Source organism: Callospermophilus lateralis, chromosome 18 (assembly GCF_048772815.1).
Source record: "Callospermophilus lateralis isolate mCalLat2 chromosome 18, mCalLat2.hap1, whole genome shotgun sequence".
NCBI lineage: Eukaryota > Metazoa > Chordata > Mammalia > Rodentia > Sciuridae > Callospermophilus > Callospermophilus lateralis.
In genome coordinates, this window is record NC_135322.1 from 21,782,719 (window position 1) to 21,800,630 (window position 17,912).

Genomic DNA, 17,912 nt, shown 5'->3' on the forward strand with positions numbered 1-17,912 from the left:
AAATCCAGGGCCCCGAGCTTGAGTTTTACACCCAAAATCCAGCCAGAGAGGATGTGTACTCCTCTTGCCTTAACTCCAACGTATTATTGTCCTTTAACAAAAGGCTGTCGGTGCACACGAGACCAAAACTGCATAAGAAAAATAAAAGACTTTAAAAGAAAAGTCTCCCAGTTTAAAAAAGAAAAAGGAAAAGGAAAAAAAATAATGTCTTTTGAGGTCCATTCATTCAGCAGATTCCTTCTCTTACATGTGCCAAAGATGGAGGTACACACCCATGTCTCGTGCAAGGGCAGCAACAGCCATCCATAGGCCTTCTTCTCAGAAATCACCAGGGGCCAGCTTTTAAGAGGATCCTGGAGAAGGAGGCAGAGGGACATGCCCATCTCCCCGAGCAAAAGGGAGACATTTCTATAGAGAAAACTCTGGCTTTGACTCTCAGCCCCAAATCAGCATCTTCTTTCCTTCATCTTCTTCTCCTTGTGTGGCTCCGGCCACCAGATTCATAGGTGGACTTTCAGAGGCCCCAGCCCTCCTTCCAGGGCCTTGGCAGAACAGCACGGAGCCCTGGCTGGCCAGCAGGAACATGTACCTCCTAGCGGGGCCGGCCCTCCTTGCCGAGCCTCTTCAAAGAGTCTGCTATTTCTGAGCTCTGCTGTCTTGCCTGGGGCATGGCAAGAGGTCACCATCTGACCCCAGCACTATTAAATCTTTTTAAAGTTTAATCTTCAGGGGATTTCGACTGTAAATAAAGAACACTCCACATGTAAAAAATAAACTTACACTCATGACTTCATGTGTGACCCTAAGTTCAATTTCTGTTTGTGATTTAGCAGAGAGGAGACAAGGTAGATGGTGTGCAGTCGGCGGGTGTGGGACTCCGAGCTCCCTGAATGCATTGTGGAATCACAGCGGAGAAAGGACAGCCCCTCGCTGTGAAGGGGACACCTGAGAAGAGAGTGACAGCCAACAGACACATGTCCAATAGTTGGCACAGCAGGGCAACCCAGCACCCGTGACGAAGGCTCAGCTTGCCCCCGCACTGGGAACATCTGGAGGCTGTTCACAAGTAACATCTGGGTTGATCTTTTGCCAGGACTTAATGCCAGGGCCACACTTCACCCAGGCCACAGTCCACAGAATCGGACACCCCAGGCAATGCCAGACCTGGCACTTCTAGGATTCCATGCCCACTCACACCCCAACAGGCCACTGGAGCATCCTGCAGGAGGAGAGTGGGGAGGGGACAATGGATGCCCCCAAATAGGAGACATTGGATTGGAGTCTCAGGGGAACCATCTGCAGTTTGAGGGCACCAACTTCTATACTCCAGAAAGTTCTCTCCATAGCTCTCACCCTGCACAAGCTCTTGCTGGTACCCCACAACAGCCCCTAGATGTGACAATATAATGCTTAGCATCCCGTTTTCCATTTTACAGACAAAAAAAAAAAAAAACAACAACAAACAGCCGCAAAGAAGCGCCACAGTCTGTCAGTAGCAGTTCAGTGTTGACTGAGTGACTTACAGCCGAACTCACTTTTGTGGCCACCACCCCTACTGCCTCTCCTCCTAGATTCTATACCCAGCTGAGGTGTCCAAGCTGAGGATGAGGATTGGCCACAAGAATGGCATATGTGTCTGTTTTTCATTACTACAATAAAATACAATTAAGGCAGGCTACTTTATAAAGAAAAGAGGTTTATTTTGGCTCACAGTTTTGGATATTCAAAGTAAAGCGAATGGCTTTCTTGTTGACATAGTCCTGAGACAGCACAGAGCACCATGTGTCAAGAGAGGGTGCTTGTGTGGGGGTGTTTGTCTGGTCCCTCCCTTTCTTCTGATAGAGTCACCAAGATTCAATGACAAGACTCCACCCTGAGGACTTTATCTAAATCACAATCATCACCTTCCAAAGGTTCTGCCTCTGAACACCACAGCTGGATTAAGCTTCTGCCTTCTCCATACCTCCCTATGGAGATTCAATTTCAACCCATGAAGCTTTGGGAGACACTCAAACCAAATCAAATTGTAGTAGCAGGAGTTGGAGCCACACCTAGATTGCCTCTAACTACAACCATCTTCTGTTCTTCAGAAGCAGCCTGATGCCAGAGACCCGAAATGGCCAAGTACAGAAGACTGAGAAGGGACACCGGGCACTTAGACCCCATCCCCACCAAAAAAGCCCTCACTCACCGTATCTGCCTTTGTTTCCTATGGATCAGGAAGACGTGAACCCAGATGTCATAGAAAATGCTCCTCAAGCCAAGGAGCTGAGGTGGATGAGTCTAGAATAGCAGCATTCACGTGAGAGCTGAGAGTCACTGCTCACTGCATGACTTGGGGGGCCTGTTTCTCTCTGTGGTCTTCCATTTCCTGTGTACAACCAAGGATCTAGAAAGTACATGGACTTGCTGTTCACCATTAACACCTTAGGAGGCCCTGGCTCATCAGTCCTCAGGAAGGACCAGAAGAAGAGGGGAATTTGATGAAGAAATAAGCTCTGACTTCATGGAGGGAGGGGTGCAGCAAACAGGAAATGACCACCTTGTAACACTGACAGTAATTTCTTTGCCTGAATCTCCCATCAGAATTCAAAGGGAAACTGTGAAGTTCAGAAACGGTAATGCTCAGTGGATAGCTGGCTGGATGGATGGGAAGATGAGTCAGGGTAGGTAAATACACAGGTAGACGACTGAGTGGGTGGGTAAACAGTGGGAGATGGACAGATGAACGGAAGGACAGTGGGACATAAAGATCGTCAAGCAGATAGAGGTATAAACAGAGAGAGGGGAACCGGAGAGACGGAGGAAGGGAAAGATGGAGAAGCAGAACCCTAGTGAGATGGGTACCTTGAAGGACTGAACACCAGAGAAATTCTCAAAGGACACATGAAAGCTTCAAGACCCAGCAGTGTCCCCTCCAAGCCTGGCCAAGACCATCTTGCCACCCAACCATGGAAAGGAGGAAAGCTTCTCGCCCCCATGCCCGGTCTCTTTCTCATGCTGCAACCCAAGAAGTCTGTAACCCTGGAATCAATTCTTCATGAAGCACCCCCCCCCCCGGCTCCTCCCCGCCCCCAGTCAACTTCTCATAGAGATAGTATGTTTATTTTTTAAGCGGGAATGAATTATTCAGCAATTCTAAATCCAGAACACATCGAATCGAAAATGAAACACACTGTGCTTTACCCCCCTCCCTGCATACTTAGAAATATTCTGTAATTTCTTTAAAAGAATAGAATTATTGATTGTGGGTGAATTAGCAACTCAAGAAAGATCCAGGATGCAAACAGGAGGCGGGAGGTGTTGCTGGCCTGGAGTTAAGTGCCTGAGCAGGGGGGAGCCCAGGGAGGGGCCAGAGGAAAGGAGGGAAGGAAGGGGCAAGGGGCTGGGCTGGGCTGGGCTGGGCTAGGCTGGGCCATGGGAGAGGAGACAAGGGTTCATGCTGGTCCTTTCATCCAGCAAGCATGAGAGGGGTGGACACTACCAGCAAAGCCCAGCCCAAATGAGGAGGCCTGGAGGCCCTTTGAGAACCTTTCCTAGCTCTGGTGACTGGTCTAGTGTGTAAGGGCTCTGGGCTCAGGAAGGGTTGAAGCCTCCACAGCCTTTGGTTCTTCCTCTAACTTCTCACACTGGTCTTTCTAGTCAATGTGATGGGAGGACATTGCAGACCTATTACCTCCCCCAAAGAACCACGGAGTCCACAGCAGATCGCTCCCACTAGATGTCCTGTCCTTCCAGTAGGAACCCCAGGATGCTGTATGAGATGGGAGGAGCCAATCCAAAGTGATCACTGACAAGTGCGACCTCAGGCTTTGAGCTGTCAGTGAGCGCATCAGCCTTCTGCCTTGATCCACAGTCTGGGGGCATTTGGAAACCCAATCTGGGAATGAGAGGAAGGGGCTCTGGGGATGGTTCCATCTGCCCAGGTGTTGGGCAGCAGAAAGTTAAAAAAAAAATCTCAGCATGAGCTCCCAAATATTGACTGTCACCCAGAAAGTATTACTGAGATGGAATAAGAGGGGAATTTCAGGTGATGGTGGAGGGGAAGGCATATGCTTATGAAGACTGAATACACTTATTTTCCCCCCCAGAAATATAAGCACATATTTTCATGAATTAACTGCATGACACACTTCTATAGTTTTATTCCTTATAATTCTGTTGTACGTATTTTGTTTTCTGGACTACGGTTCTTTTGGGCTTGGCCAAGAGCCAGTTTTAAAGGGACTTCAAGAAGCAAGCAAGTGATACATGCATCCACTACCCAGAAGGAGCCTGAAAGTCCCTGAGGCAGTGAGACCAAGTCCCACCCAAACAGAGAGAGATGGGTGAGAAAGAGCAGGAAAGCAGAGTGGAACTTGTAGCCCATGAGTTTCCCCTCTGGGCATCTGGCCTAAGGGAATACCCTGAAATAAGGGAAAAAAAAGATTTTCTTTTCATACAAAGATGCTCATCACAGTATTTCTTATATTAGAGAAGTATTGGAAATAACTTGAATGACAATAATAAAGGAATTGTGATGTAAATCATGGCACATCCATTCAGTGGGAGACGGCAGCTATTAAGAATGATGGCTATAAAGTATATGGGAACTTAGCAAAATACAAATCACATGATGCCCAAGGAAAGGATTTAAAATTAGGGGTACAATTATTATAATTATATACAGTGAAAAATGTGTATAAAAAAAAAAGGATATAAAAAATTTACCAAAAGTTTACCAAAAGGCTAGTCCTTGGTTTGTGCTGGGCCAGTGGGGATGACGGGGTACAGGGGTGTCTTTGTTTCCTAGTCCTCTGTTTTCTAAATCTGTAGTACTACATTAAGATTTCTTTTATCATTTTGAACCACAAGCCATGGAGAGGGCAGTGGTCCTGTGGAGGTGGGCTTGGACCCCATGGATTTGCAGGAGAGCAGGCTCTGGGGGAGGAGGGGACGTGGCAGAGGCAGTCTGCAGCCTGCAGAGGTGGATGATGCTCCAGACCAAGGTGAGGGCAGTTACCGCACACTGCATGTGACCTTGGACGAGAGCCCCCTAAGATGCCCTGGGACACTCACACCTAAGGGGAGGAAACAGTGTGCTGCATTTGTACAGGCCGCTAGAACGAAGGCCCGGGCCAGGGTCACTGCTCCATTCTCTTCTTTCTGTGCTTCTAGCACATGGCACACACTCATCATTCAATACATCTATAATTGATTGAAATATACCTCTGTCTTTAATGACATGTCCGGGGCACAGAGGTCTTCAACCACGGCTTACAAACTGAATCAAAGGCCCTGATTCTGCTGGGGGCCGAGGAGAGGAGAGATATGAATGTCATTTCATGGAGGAAATTAATCTGGAAATCATTTGGGTAATCCAGATGGGGGAGGGGTGGTGGAGTTTTATTCTTCTCTGGGACCAAATTTCCCAAAATATGTACGTCTCACACAGTTCTATCTTTGAGGCCACCCTGAGAGGGCTTTTGCCCAGGGGACTCTAAGGTCCCCAAAGACATTAGATCCAGACCCTGTCTCTCAGTTCCAGCCCCCTACTACCAGCTGCTTGCTCATTCCTGTTCCTCATTCTTTATTGGGTCCTGACCCCCAGGATGCTGTGTGCTTTTGCCTGGGAACTGGGGGATAAAGAAGACTTAATGAATTGAGAAAGTATAATTTGCTCAGGAGAAGTGCATTACATGATTTCTCCGAGAAAGACCAAAACCATTCCTTATGAATAGAGCCCAAAGACTCTGATTAAAATTGACTAGAATGAGTCCACTATACTTCTATTTTAAAATGAGAAGCCACTAATTCAGTTTAATTCAAAGATTAAACATGATTAGAATTTCTGTAAGTTATCTAGATTTAAGAAAAATAAATAAATAAAGTGCAGAGGACATCTAAGTATTGCTTGTTATTGGGAAATGACTTTGGGTGTTTAATCAATGTGATTTTTTTTTTTATCATTCATTTTTTTTTCCTTCAAGTCAGCGACTAACACCAAACTACTTTTCATCAAGGTTGGTAAAATGTTTAGGAAGGAACAGATGTCAGAAAATGGGGATTGCCAGTAACACTAATGGAAGCCAGTAATTTCTTTCCTGTCCAATGGCAGAGGAATGAAAAATAATCCAGACTGTATACAGTCATGCAAGGTTTCCTGAAACATTAACGACTATAAAAAGTAAGAGCATACAAAGCTATCTCCATTTTTTTTTCTCCTAAAACATCACTAAGGGCAATGCCTTTATTTTATTTTAATTTTTTTTTAATTTGTGAGAAATTCAACTGCAAACTGAAGGTCTCCATACATTGAAGCCCTCAAATAGTCACACAAATACAGCTGATGATATTGATTAATGTTTATTAGCTCATTCCAAATATACTTGCATCTTAAGTCAACTCTGCCATTTAATAATTTTGCTAAATCTCAAAAAATGGAGACGCAATCTTGCCTTTAAGAAGGCAGCCCTGCTAGTTATTTACAGATTGTAACATTTACATAAGAGTTTGGTTTAACAAGAGATATAAATATAGATAAAACCCTTAGGACTTCATTCTTTAAACTGCCCTCTAAAAATCTGCCCTGCAATTAGCAAACTGAATTTTGTGCAGCCTATTCTTGGAAGCCTTTGTGAATTAGGGAGAACTAACTCAAAGCAAGGGCTGGCTAATCACAATTTTGCAAATTGTACGTAGCAATCATCCTCACATTGTGAAATTCCGATCTATAAAATGCTGATGTTTTAAAGTTGAAAAATAAATTAGCTCACTAGAACTATTTCGCAAAAAAAAAAAAAAAAAAAATCAGTCTGAGGCTTTACGATGAAATTATTTGTTTAAAAGAATTAAAAAATAGTCACATTGGTAGCAAATAATAAATAAAAGCAGAATGTCATTCCAGCATGTTTCTGCCACAATCTTCCAGATGATGGAGAGTGTCTCCGGGCGTCCCCCAACTTCACGGCATTGCCTATAAATACTCACCTGCCTAGAACACGTGGATTCCGTAACTCCCCAGAATACACTTGTGGCCATGCCCGGACTTCTATTTTAAACGCCTCCAGTGTATTTGTCTACGATCTGGAAAACGCTCTCAGACAGGGAAGGGATTAGTCAACATATTCTTTGATATGTCATCTATTCACTGGCTGAAGCCGATTCGCGGCTGTCCAGCCAGAGAAGTTGGCAGTTAGCACTTGTTTATTTGTTAAAAGCAATGCCATTCAGTTAACAAAAATGGTAATAATATCAAATATGAAAGGATCGGCCTCAAAGGCACTCTCCAAATCCAGTGTATCTGAAAACGGAGTCACCCTGGGTGAAGAAAGGAAGTCGACTCTCAAATGGATACAGGATGCAAGAACCCAGCACGGTGGGTTCATTTGTAGGGAATTTTCCACCGATCGTCACCCTAAGAGAGAAGCTGTGCACACATGCAAGTGCACACACGTGCACCCATGCACACACATGCAAACACACAGGTGTGCACGCACTCACAAAAGCACGCACATGCACATGGCATTATTCCCCTTAGCCTCAAAGCCCCATGCTGCAGGCTCTACGCAGAGTCAGAGGTGAATGCCTTTTCAAATCTTATTTCCTCAAACCCTGAGACCTCTGGGGTCTTTAGCTCTAGGGGAATTTTGTGTTATTTAAATTTGCTTGAAATAAGCCCACACTTAAAAGTACTCTAATTCCATGGCAAAGTTATCTGCCCACCCCAGCCTTGGTCTGCAACATTTCGTTGGTTCTTTGCAGACCTGTTTGGTTCGCTCAGTTCCTTCCTTCTTCTTGGATATTATACCAGGCGGAATAAATGCAACCAATATCTGATTTGATATCACTCCTTGAAATTCCATAGCACAGTTCTGAGCACATGGTAAGCATGCAGTCGAACCTCACAGAGTGCTGGGAGATGCCTCTGTTAAGCTCCAGGGGTCCCTGGGTGGGGGGTAGCTAGTAAAGAAGTGTTTATCATTTGAAAAGTGCCCACAATGTCCTCGGAAAGAGCAGCCCAGATGTATCAACATGTGGCCCTTCTGCCATTCCCATTTCCCACAGTGGAGTTGGCTAGGCACCAGCTCCACCCCCAGAAGTGGCGTTTCTTACCTCGAGCATTCAGTCGCTTAGCCTGCCGTTAAAGCATTTTGTGTAACATTACTTCTAGGAAGCAAATATTTATATTAGTAAATACCATCAAGATATGATCTGCATTCAAGTGTTTTCTATAGGTAGCTGTTAGAAACAAGGAGAGAAATTGCTGCCTAAGTGGTGAGGAGGGAAAACAAGACTTGTGGGCGTCTCCAAAGAATAGATGAAATGCCTTCCAACGTTACCTTTCTGCTCTTAATTCTGAATGTTCACTCCACGCTCCCTTACAAGGTAAATCCTCCGGGGACAATAGTCAGAGGTCACTGAATCTCGCCTCCCCCTCCAGCAGGCGGGAATAAAGGATTCTCACAAGATGGGTGGCCAGCAGCTCATTGGAAGGCTGGTTTAAACCCAAGAACCTGCCAGAACCTTTGCAGACAAAGCAAGGTGCTGAGGACCAGACTCCATGGGCCACTGGACTCCCAGTCCGGCCAGATCCACATACGCACAGAGGTGTAAATCCAGGACAGTGGTCAGAAATGTTACCAGCCAGCTGTGGGTACTCAGAGGTACCAGTGAGGGGCTGGCTCTTCCAATGCCTGGGGGTGGCTGGCTGGGCCACCACAGGCCAGACTGGAAGCCCCCTACTTCTAGTTTCCTGAGTAAACAATGATACCCATCTTCAGGGGCAGGAGAGAGCTGGATCCCCAGACAGGGCTGAGCTCAAAATGTGGTCATCGTCTTCACTGTGGGGTGTCTGTGGTTAGTTTTAGCAACAGTATGTTGATTTTTATTCTAGATTTTATGTTCCTGGACTACAGGCTCTCAGAGCTTTGAGCACCTTAAAATCTGGGGTAACCCTCTCTACATACAGAGGCAGAGTGAAGCCTTGCACAGCACCCATCTCCTGCCCAGCGAGGCGTGGCCCAAGGCGGCCTGCTTGTCTTTCCCATAAGCTGCATCCTTGTCTCTGGGCTCTCGGGCTTCCCCAGGTCCCAGCAAGGCTCAGCAGGGCTGCCTCTCAGGTGCCAGGTGATATCAGGGCAGATGTCAGCGTCCCCTCTGGGTCAAGCAGAGCCACAACCAGAGTCAGAATTGGATTCTGAAGCCCGCATAGGCCAGGAAAAGCAAATAATTTATTCTTTATGGACCAACATTCAGGTCAAGGCCTACCAATCAGTTCTAGACCTTTCCAAAAGTCTTCAGCACACACCTGGGATGCCTCTAATGGAATGAGGAACGAGGTACATGCTTTATAATATAAAAGGATAATCAGGCCTCACCTTTCCATACCCAGAATACTATCTGGTACCTTATCTCTGTGGTCCTGGTCTCCCACACCTCAAACATCCTGAGCATGCCATCAGGACAGTTTTTCTAAGCCTTGCCTCTAATTATGTCCTTTCTTTGCTCTAGAGCGACCCAAGAAAATATTTTAAATATATATGTATGACAAAGAGTTAATGATCAACATATGTAAAGAGCTCTTAAAAATCAATGAAACAAAATAGAAAAATGGGGAGAAAACTCTAGCCCAGAATTTATAGAAGACATTGGAGCAGGTGATATATATATATGAAAAGGTAGCTGGCTGCACTATCAATGAGGGAAATATGAATCAAGGATACCAGTTTTCATCCTTAATATTGACAAACTTTTAAAATAGTGATTATATTCAACACTGGTGAGAATTTAGAAAATGAGTACTATTCATACCATATTGGTAGACATGTACAGACTGTACACAAACATTACTTTGAAGAGCAATTTGGTGATCTTTCTGAAAGTATTAAATACAGAGACCTAGTGACCCAGCAACACTACTTCTAGAAGTCTATCCTACAGATAGTTCACTAGTTCACAACTGTATGTATGCAGCAATGTAAGTATAATGAAGAAGGAAAAAATGAAAACTGCTTTAAGGTTCGTCTATAGCTAAATGGTTACATGAATGAGAATACACCACACTACAGATGATTATACAGAAATTTTAAATTGTGTGCTCTTCCTATGCATCTGATGATTTGGTCTGCAAATAATACTTTTAGTGTTTTACAAAACAAGTCTCAGTTATGAAAATTGAAGGGAGATCAGCAGAATAGAGGAAAGGGACCTGGGGGGGCGGGGAGAAAAAGAGGGAAAAAGGAAGTACTGGGGAATAATATTGGCCAGAGTATATTGTTACATTGTCTGCATGAATATGTAACAACGAATCCCACCATTATGTTCAACTATAATGCACCAATAAAAATATGGAAAACTGGGCATGAGGCTGAGGCAGGAGGATTGCAAGTTCAAAGCCAGCCTCATCAATTTAATGAGGCCCTAAGCAACTCAGTGAGACTGTGTCTCTAAATAAAATATAGAAAAATGGCTGGGGATATGGCTCAGTGGTTAAGTGCCCCTGGGTAAATCCTCATATATAAATACACACACACACACACACACACACACACTCACACACACATATATATATAAAAGCAAGTCTCAGAACAAAATATATACTGTATAATCCTAATATACTGTAGAAGAAAATACATATGTGTGACTTTATCTATGGGAGCATTTACCTTATACTCAATATCAACCTATAATAAACAGTCTGGCAGGGGGCACACCAAATCTCAAAATAAGGTCGGTTTTTGTTTGTTTTGTTTTGTTTTTTTTGTCCTGCAGAAAGGAACAAGTTAAAAGGGGGTTTGGGGTTTTCATGTGATATCCATCTATACTGTCTGAATCTTAGTAGTGCCCATGCCGAATTTTTGTAATTAAGCAGGAAAGCAAGATCAACTGTACTATAACGAAAACCCCCTCTAAGTAGCCCCTGTACCTCCAAGATGAGGTGAGGACCAAAACCCTTCACAGAAACTCCAGACCTTCTAGTGACTTTCCCAAACCAGCTCTAAATGAGCCCAGGAGCAGGTCCCGCCCATCGTCACTCTCGCTGCCATTTCTTCCCTCTGCTTATAAAACGTGGATCTACATTTCCAGCCCACCTCTTCCAGGAAGCCTTCCCTGACTGCTTCAGCTCACAAGAATCCCTTCCCCCACTCTCAACAGCTCCTCTCCCCATGTCCTGGGACCTCCTGTGGCCTGTCTTACTGTCCAAGGGTGACCCATGCTGGATCACACACTCCTTTTCATTTTCCCCTTCAACATCTCTTTGTTGAGCATCTATTATAAGCTGAATAAGGTTCTAGGCGCTAAAGATGCAGCAGGGAACAGAGGCACAAAAGTCCTGTCCTTCTTGTAGAGCTGATAATCTGGCAGAGGGACAAATAGTCAGTAAGAGGGAAAAGGCTGAAGTGCCAAGGGGGAAATGCACACAGAACAAGAAATAAGCAAGAGCCATCAGTAGCCACCCTAAGAGAAATGAGGGGGTTGGGTACGGTTACGACACACCAGGCTGCCCACCTTATGCCTGCTCCCTGCTCACTCCCCCAGGTCCAGTCCAACCAAAGACCAAGGGGGGACATGCTGACCCTTAGGCAAGGCCTCACCCCAGTCCCCAGGAGAGCAGGAAACCTGGACCGTCCTGGGCCCAGAGAGCCACGTTAGAGCTTCTGCCTCAGCCTGGCAGGCAGAGCTCCCCACGGGAAAGCTAGTGGGCTCAGAATTAAAAAGTACCCCCACCACGTGAGCCTGATGCTGAGCTCTGCCCCCAGCTGCACTGGGCTGGCCCCTGCCTGCTAGTTTCTCTAGCACGGCTCTTTCCCCAGACCATGCAGCAAGAGGAGAGGACAGCAGAGAAAAAGTCCTCCTGAACAACGGACCCTCAGGGTTCCTGGCACCTGGCAGGAGAGACCTGAAGGTCACAGTTGATCCCCGACAGAACCATCCCAACCAGGGAGAGTCCCCCATGAGCGCCACGGCCTCTGCCCATGGCCCCAGGTCACGCGGTCCACAATCATTCCCGCCACTCCATGCCACCAGGACACCACAGTGCCCCTTCAGCTTGACACTGCCACCCTTCCACAGGAGGACAGGGTCCCCAAGCCCTTCATTCTGATATCCTCTACACAGCAGGGGGGCAGGACCAGCCATCAGCTTGCAGCACAGAAGACAGTGTGAACCCTCCATAGACAAAGTGAGCATGTGCTTAGGACACCCGCAAAATGAGAACTCGGGGAGCAAACAGTCAGGGCTGAGAGTCCCAAAGGAGCATCCCCAGGGTGACACCAGGCCTTTGCTGGGTGCTCTTCTACTAAGTTACCACTGGGCACCATGCACACTCCCAGGTGCACCCACCGGGGTGCGAGGAAAAGGCCTCTCCTCTCGTGTTTGGGCCTCTGGGCTCTTTATCAGGCCCCGTGAGGAAGCTCAGATTCCATACACCACTTTTCCTTAAAGGAGGGCCACATTTACCTGAGACACATCAGTCTCAAGAGGCCTGAGCCCAGGCTCCCCAGGCACCCGGAGACCATGATGCCTTCATTCCTGTCACAGGCCAAGTCCTTACAGGCTCCTAGTTGGACAGGGACAGCTGGGACAGTTGGACACCTGGAGAAGCCATGGGCTGAGCGTAAGAGTTGTGTTGAGGGAGCAGAGCTTGGACCCTGGCGCAGGGAAGGGGTCATCTCTGAAGGGTGTGTAAGGGGCAGGATTTCCCAAGACTCCCGGGAAACGGGGTCACCTGTGGCCAGGCTCTGAGTCCCAGCCTACGCTGGCCCAGGCAGAACACGGAGGAAGAGAGACAGTAAAGGGTTCCTGAGCAGAGGCCAGTTGCTCCTAGTGGACACTCTGAGAGATGTTTTTAACTTTTTTAAAGTTACCTGGGACCATCAGGGGCCCCAAGTGCAGGCAGTTCTGCCAGAGGAGGGTTGACCAGAAACTACCTGGAAGCAAATTTCTTCTCTCTGGGTTCGGGTCTGCTCAGCCTCCATCTGAGCTGCAGAAACGGTGTCACTGCCCTAGGACAGGGTCCCTGTTAGCTTCTGGGGCTCTGTACCTGCCACAGCTTTGTGACCCTGCTGAGCCTTCCCTGAGAGCTAGGGATGGCCCTTGGCAGGCTCTGCTCTGGGCTTGCTGCCAACAGGATCCAGAAGGCATCCCTCATTGTACCTGGGGACTGAGAAGCCCCAGCCTGGAAAAGCGCAGAGGAGGATGGTACTGTCCCCATTTTGTAAAAGAAGAAACTGAGTCCCAGCAAGGGAGGGGGGACTGCCCGAGAGCATACGGGTATTCGAGATAAAACCAGGTTATTCTGTGGGGGCGTTTGGCAGTCTGACTGCAGGGCATGGAAAGTTCTGTGGCAGAGAAGGGAAGGTTGGAGAAAAGGAACAGAGGAACCGGGGCCTCTTTTTTTATCCTCAGAGTCAAGCTTTCTCTGATGACCCCTCTCCTACCTGCTGCTGCTGCCCACCCTGTGTGCCCACAGACCCCTCCTGTGGTCAGGGCCACATGCACCTCTCTGAGAGGCATCCTCTCTCAGGTACCCTGTTCTCCTCTTGCACCATGACAAATGCAAAGGGCACCCAGGTGTTCAGAAGCCCAGCACCTGCCCCAGCCATGCATTTGCTTCCAAGTGACTCAGGAGAAACCTACTTAGCACTTCAATCCCAGGATCTCAGAGTTACAGCAGGACAGGGCTAACTAGGGTTGGGGAAGAGGGGCGGGGAAAGGGAGAGAGTGGATGTAACTTGCTTTCAAGAAAGTCTTAAACAAATAACAGGAAGGCATGGAATGGATATCACCAAAGGTGGGAGGAGAGATCTGAAGGGCGAGTAAATTAAGGGTGATTATCCACTGAGCAGGGAGCAGCTGTTTAGGGCCATAGGAAGAGCGCAGCATCAAAAATTGAGAAAAAATATTTGAAAAAAAAAATATGATGCTTTGGGAAAAACTACTAAATATCGTAAGACCGTAGCGTAGCTTGCACCATGGCTTTGTGGGTTTTGTTATCTGCACTGCATTCAGGGTTGCAGGGAGGAAGCCCTAACTCTTTAGGGTGCAGGGTCTTATAACTGACTCTCAGCATGAAAGACCATGGCCCCGGGGGAACTCAGGAACTGATGGGATTCTGGTGTCCTCCACTCCAGCCCAGAGCATCAGGAGAGATGAACACAGCCTCAGAAATCCATGAGAGGCCCCTGGTGACGCAGACAGTGATTGGGGCAATGAGCAGGGCCAGTCACCGCCCTTAGTGATTCACCATTGGTACTCCAAAGGAGGTCCCTACACCTATCATTGCCAGGACCCAAGAAGCAAGGACTCCTCTTGGGACCCAAGCATCAGGTCAGGGGTCTGGGAGATGGGATCTCCTTGGCCCATCTTGACCAAAACCCACAGGGAAGGAGGACAACCTGAAGCCCTCCGTCACGGTGGAGAGCATGCAGCAGATAATGAGGAATGGGCTTCAGCAAGTAGCCCTCTGCCACTGCCCATCATGATCCGCCCGTCTCCCTGTGGCCCATTATCCAAGTACTTGAACCCTGGATAACAATGAGTTCATAGAGAATGAAAGTGCTCGGCTTTAATTGTCTGTATTTAGTCACGCAAACAGAAGCAATGGTCTGAGAATGGCTAGTTAGCCGCTGACAGCCTCAGCTCCGGAGCTGGCTCCGAGGAGCGGTTACAAATTGTTTTGATGGAGACTCTACCAGAGCAGTAAATTTCCTCTTAAACCTGCTTGCCTGGAACAAGTTCTCTCCCCTTACTCTGTCTTCTCCTTTCTCTCCCCCCCTTTTCGCCTTAAATGAAATTCCTGCCGCTGCTAATATCCAACAAATAAACATCATTAAGAAATTGAAGGCACTGAAAGAATGTGTGGTTTATGTTAAATTTTCCCCTGTCAATCAATTCTGCATGTCTGCATGAAACCGATGATCGCATCATCGTGTTAGCTTGCCTGACTTGTTCAGCACAAAGAAGGTGGGAATGCTTTCTCGAGCAGGGATGTCAGTACTTGAAAACTCCATCACCATCTGTGCTCATTTTCTGAAAGGGAGAAAAACAACCCCTGTTTAAGAATACAACCAGAACAAATAACTTGAATGTTTGGAAATAAACCGCAGGGTCAAAGAAACTTTCTAATGAAACGGGGAAGCAACAGTATTGTTCTGTTTTTATAACGCGGGGCTTGAGTACCTTCATCTGCCACATTCTTCGCTCTAAAAATAGATATTAATAATACCCACGGAAAGACCCGCGCCGTGTGAAATGCATACAAACACGTTTATTTTAAAAGCTTCCGGCTTTCCGGCTGGGCCCTGGGAAAGACCTAAGGAGATGGAGATGGAGATGTCTTCTGCTCCCCAGTCTCTCTGGGGTTCAGAGGGTGCAGTCTCTGTATTCAGCGCCTCGCCTGATCTTCCCACTCCTTCCTGCCTCTCCTGAATTTGCTTTTCCCATCCAAGGGGGAACTAGGAACCCCCCAAACACACCCCAGGAGGATGACCCATAAAAAAAGGCCAAGGAAGGAAAAACTTTCAATGCCCAACTTTTTTGAGCAAAGCCTGTCAAAGCCACCGTGCGACGCGGAGTCAGAAAGGACTAGAGACGTGGATGGGAACACTGTTCCGCCCTTAATAAACTCATAAGCCAAGAGCATTTTGATCTAATTTTTCTCTCGGCATCTCACTATTGTACTTTGTCATGAGGAGGTCTCACATAAATAATGTAGTGTTCTTATGAAAGTTTTTAAGGCACCCGGAGTTGGACAGCAGCGTTACAAATGATATCCAACACAAAGAATATCAATTAATCAAATGGTAAAACACTACAAGAACTTACAATACACAAGTAGCAGAGGGAAAGATAAATTGATTTCTGCTGCGGCACTGCGCCTTTTCAGCAGCACAACTGTGTGAAAAATACCAGTTAAAAAGGGTGCTGAGGCAGCAAAACCATTTAATACTCCACAAACAGTTATCTAAGGCAACGTCCAATAACCAGACAGTACAGTAATGTGACCTACATACTAACAAAATGATTTTTAGACACCGAAGCCACTCCACACTCGCCCACTTGATACCAGTTAGATAACCAGCATCTCTTTCGACCTTCCCAGAAGTTTAGGTTTTCCTCCTTTTCTTTCCCCCATTTCTGCTAAAAAAAAAAAAAAAAAAAAAAAAAAAAAATGTGTTCATGGGAAGCAACTGGGAAAGCAATCTTCAAAGAGACCAAACTCTCCTTAAGTTAGCTCATTACGTGGGCTACTTCTTCAACCTCGGCACTGTCATGTGATTTTTGTTTGTTTTGATTTCCTTTATATTTTTCTTTTTGTGTCCTGATGGATATCTTTAAAAAAAAAAAAAACTTTATCCCTGCATTGGAGTGGGAAATTCTTACACTTGTGTGAGGACTCCAGTTCTCAGCACTGTTCAGAGATTTTGCAAGGCTGGAGAAAGCAAGTGAGAGGGAAGAGTTGAAAGGTACTGCAGTAGATCCCAGTATGTAATTCAGTTGAAGGGACTCTCAGGTACCCTGCTCTCCAAGCTGGCCTCGTCAACAAAGACCGATCCCACAGCACTCTCCCAGAATATCATGGTGCTCTGCATGGGAACATGGAATGGAATCAAGCCACCCAGGGGACAGGCTGCTGGGAGCCAAGGGAGAGCCATCTGCCCTGGTCTTAGCTCAGCTATGACCACAGAGTGACTTTGAGTGACTTGTAGTTCCCAAGCTGTCCAGAGAAGATCAAACCCATGAACCCAAGAGCCTCAGACAACTCTCACAGGCTTTCCTTCCAGGTCCTGACTCCCTCCAGTAGCTGACCAGGGGCTGCAGGAACCAGATGTGATTGAACAGATGAGGACTCTGGGCACCTGGAGAGTTCCAATCCTCCGCTCCCTGCTGTGGAGCAAGGCAACCAAGATGGTGCCCAACTAAAGAATTCCTCCCCAGCTGGAGTTGAGTGCCAGCTCTGTAAGTCCTTTAAAAAAATCTTCTCTTTCTAAACCTTTCTCCCACCCCATTTCAGTCTTCAGAACTTATGACTGATAATCCTCTTTGTTTCAAGAAAATCATGGTTCACGTGAAAAAAAAAATATTCACAAGATTACACGGAGAGATCGCCAAGTCCCCCTAAAATAATGCCACAGCAATCAAGTTCATCTCAGTCCACATTGTAAGTATTTTTAGGGGCGTGCTACCTTTTAGGCACCATGCCAATGCGGAGGAAAATCCTATCCCCTCAATCCCAGAGACATGGCAGGTGAACTCCTGGATTTTGTTCTGGTTTTGACACCCACCTCCATAGGTGAGAGTTGGCACCTCCCTTGACATGTGCTGCAGAAGTCCTCCAGGATGTCACCATCCATCAGCCAGAGCCCGTGTTAATATAGGCCTCCACATAATGAACGGTATACTTTGCAGAGTTCTGTTTCCAGAAAAGAATGATTTAATATCATAAAATAAAGCTTCAGACCTCCATGCCAATTACTGTGTTTAAGTCATCGAAAGCCACCCAAGGAGGTTAGGGGAGCATGCCAGTGTTAAAGGAATGTGTAACCCATCTGCAAAGAGAGGCCAAGTTACGCGGCTTGCTGGGTAAGAAGAGCAACTCGCTAAAAGCTTCAACATAGTGAGAAGAAAATGTCAGACACCGCAACCTCATTGCATCGGCAATAAACACAAGCCAATAACTAAATCATTGTCACCGGCTTTACTTGTGGGTCAGGCTGAGAAATACTGAAACACATAATCAAGTTCTTACTGTATTTTAATAGAAAAAAAGAAAAACCATAGCGATCACAGCCCACTGACAATTCCTACCAGTTAGAAAGCAACCAAGGATTGCAGAAGAAGGGGGCTCCCGGTTGAATGAGTGGGTGTGACCCTCAGTGGACACGGCAGCTGTGACCATAGCAAACCACGGAGAACCGTCCTAAGTGACC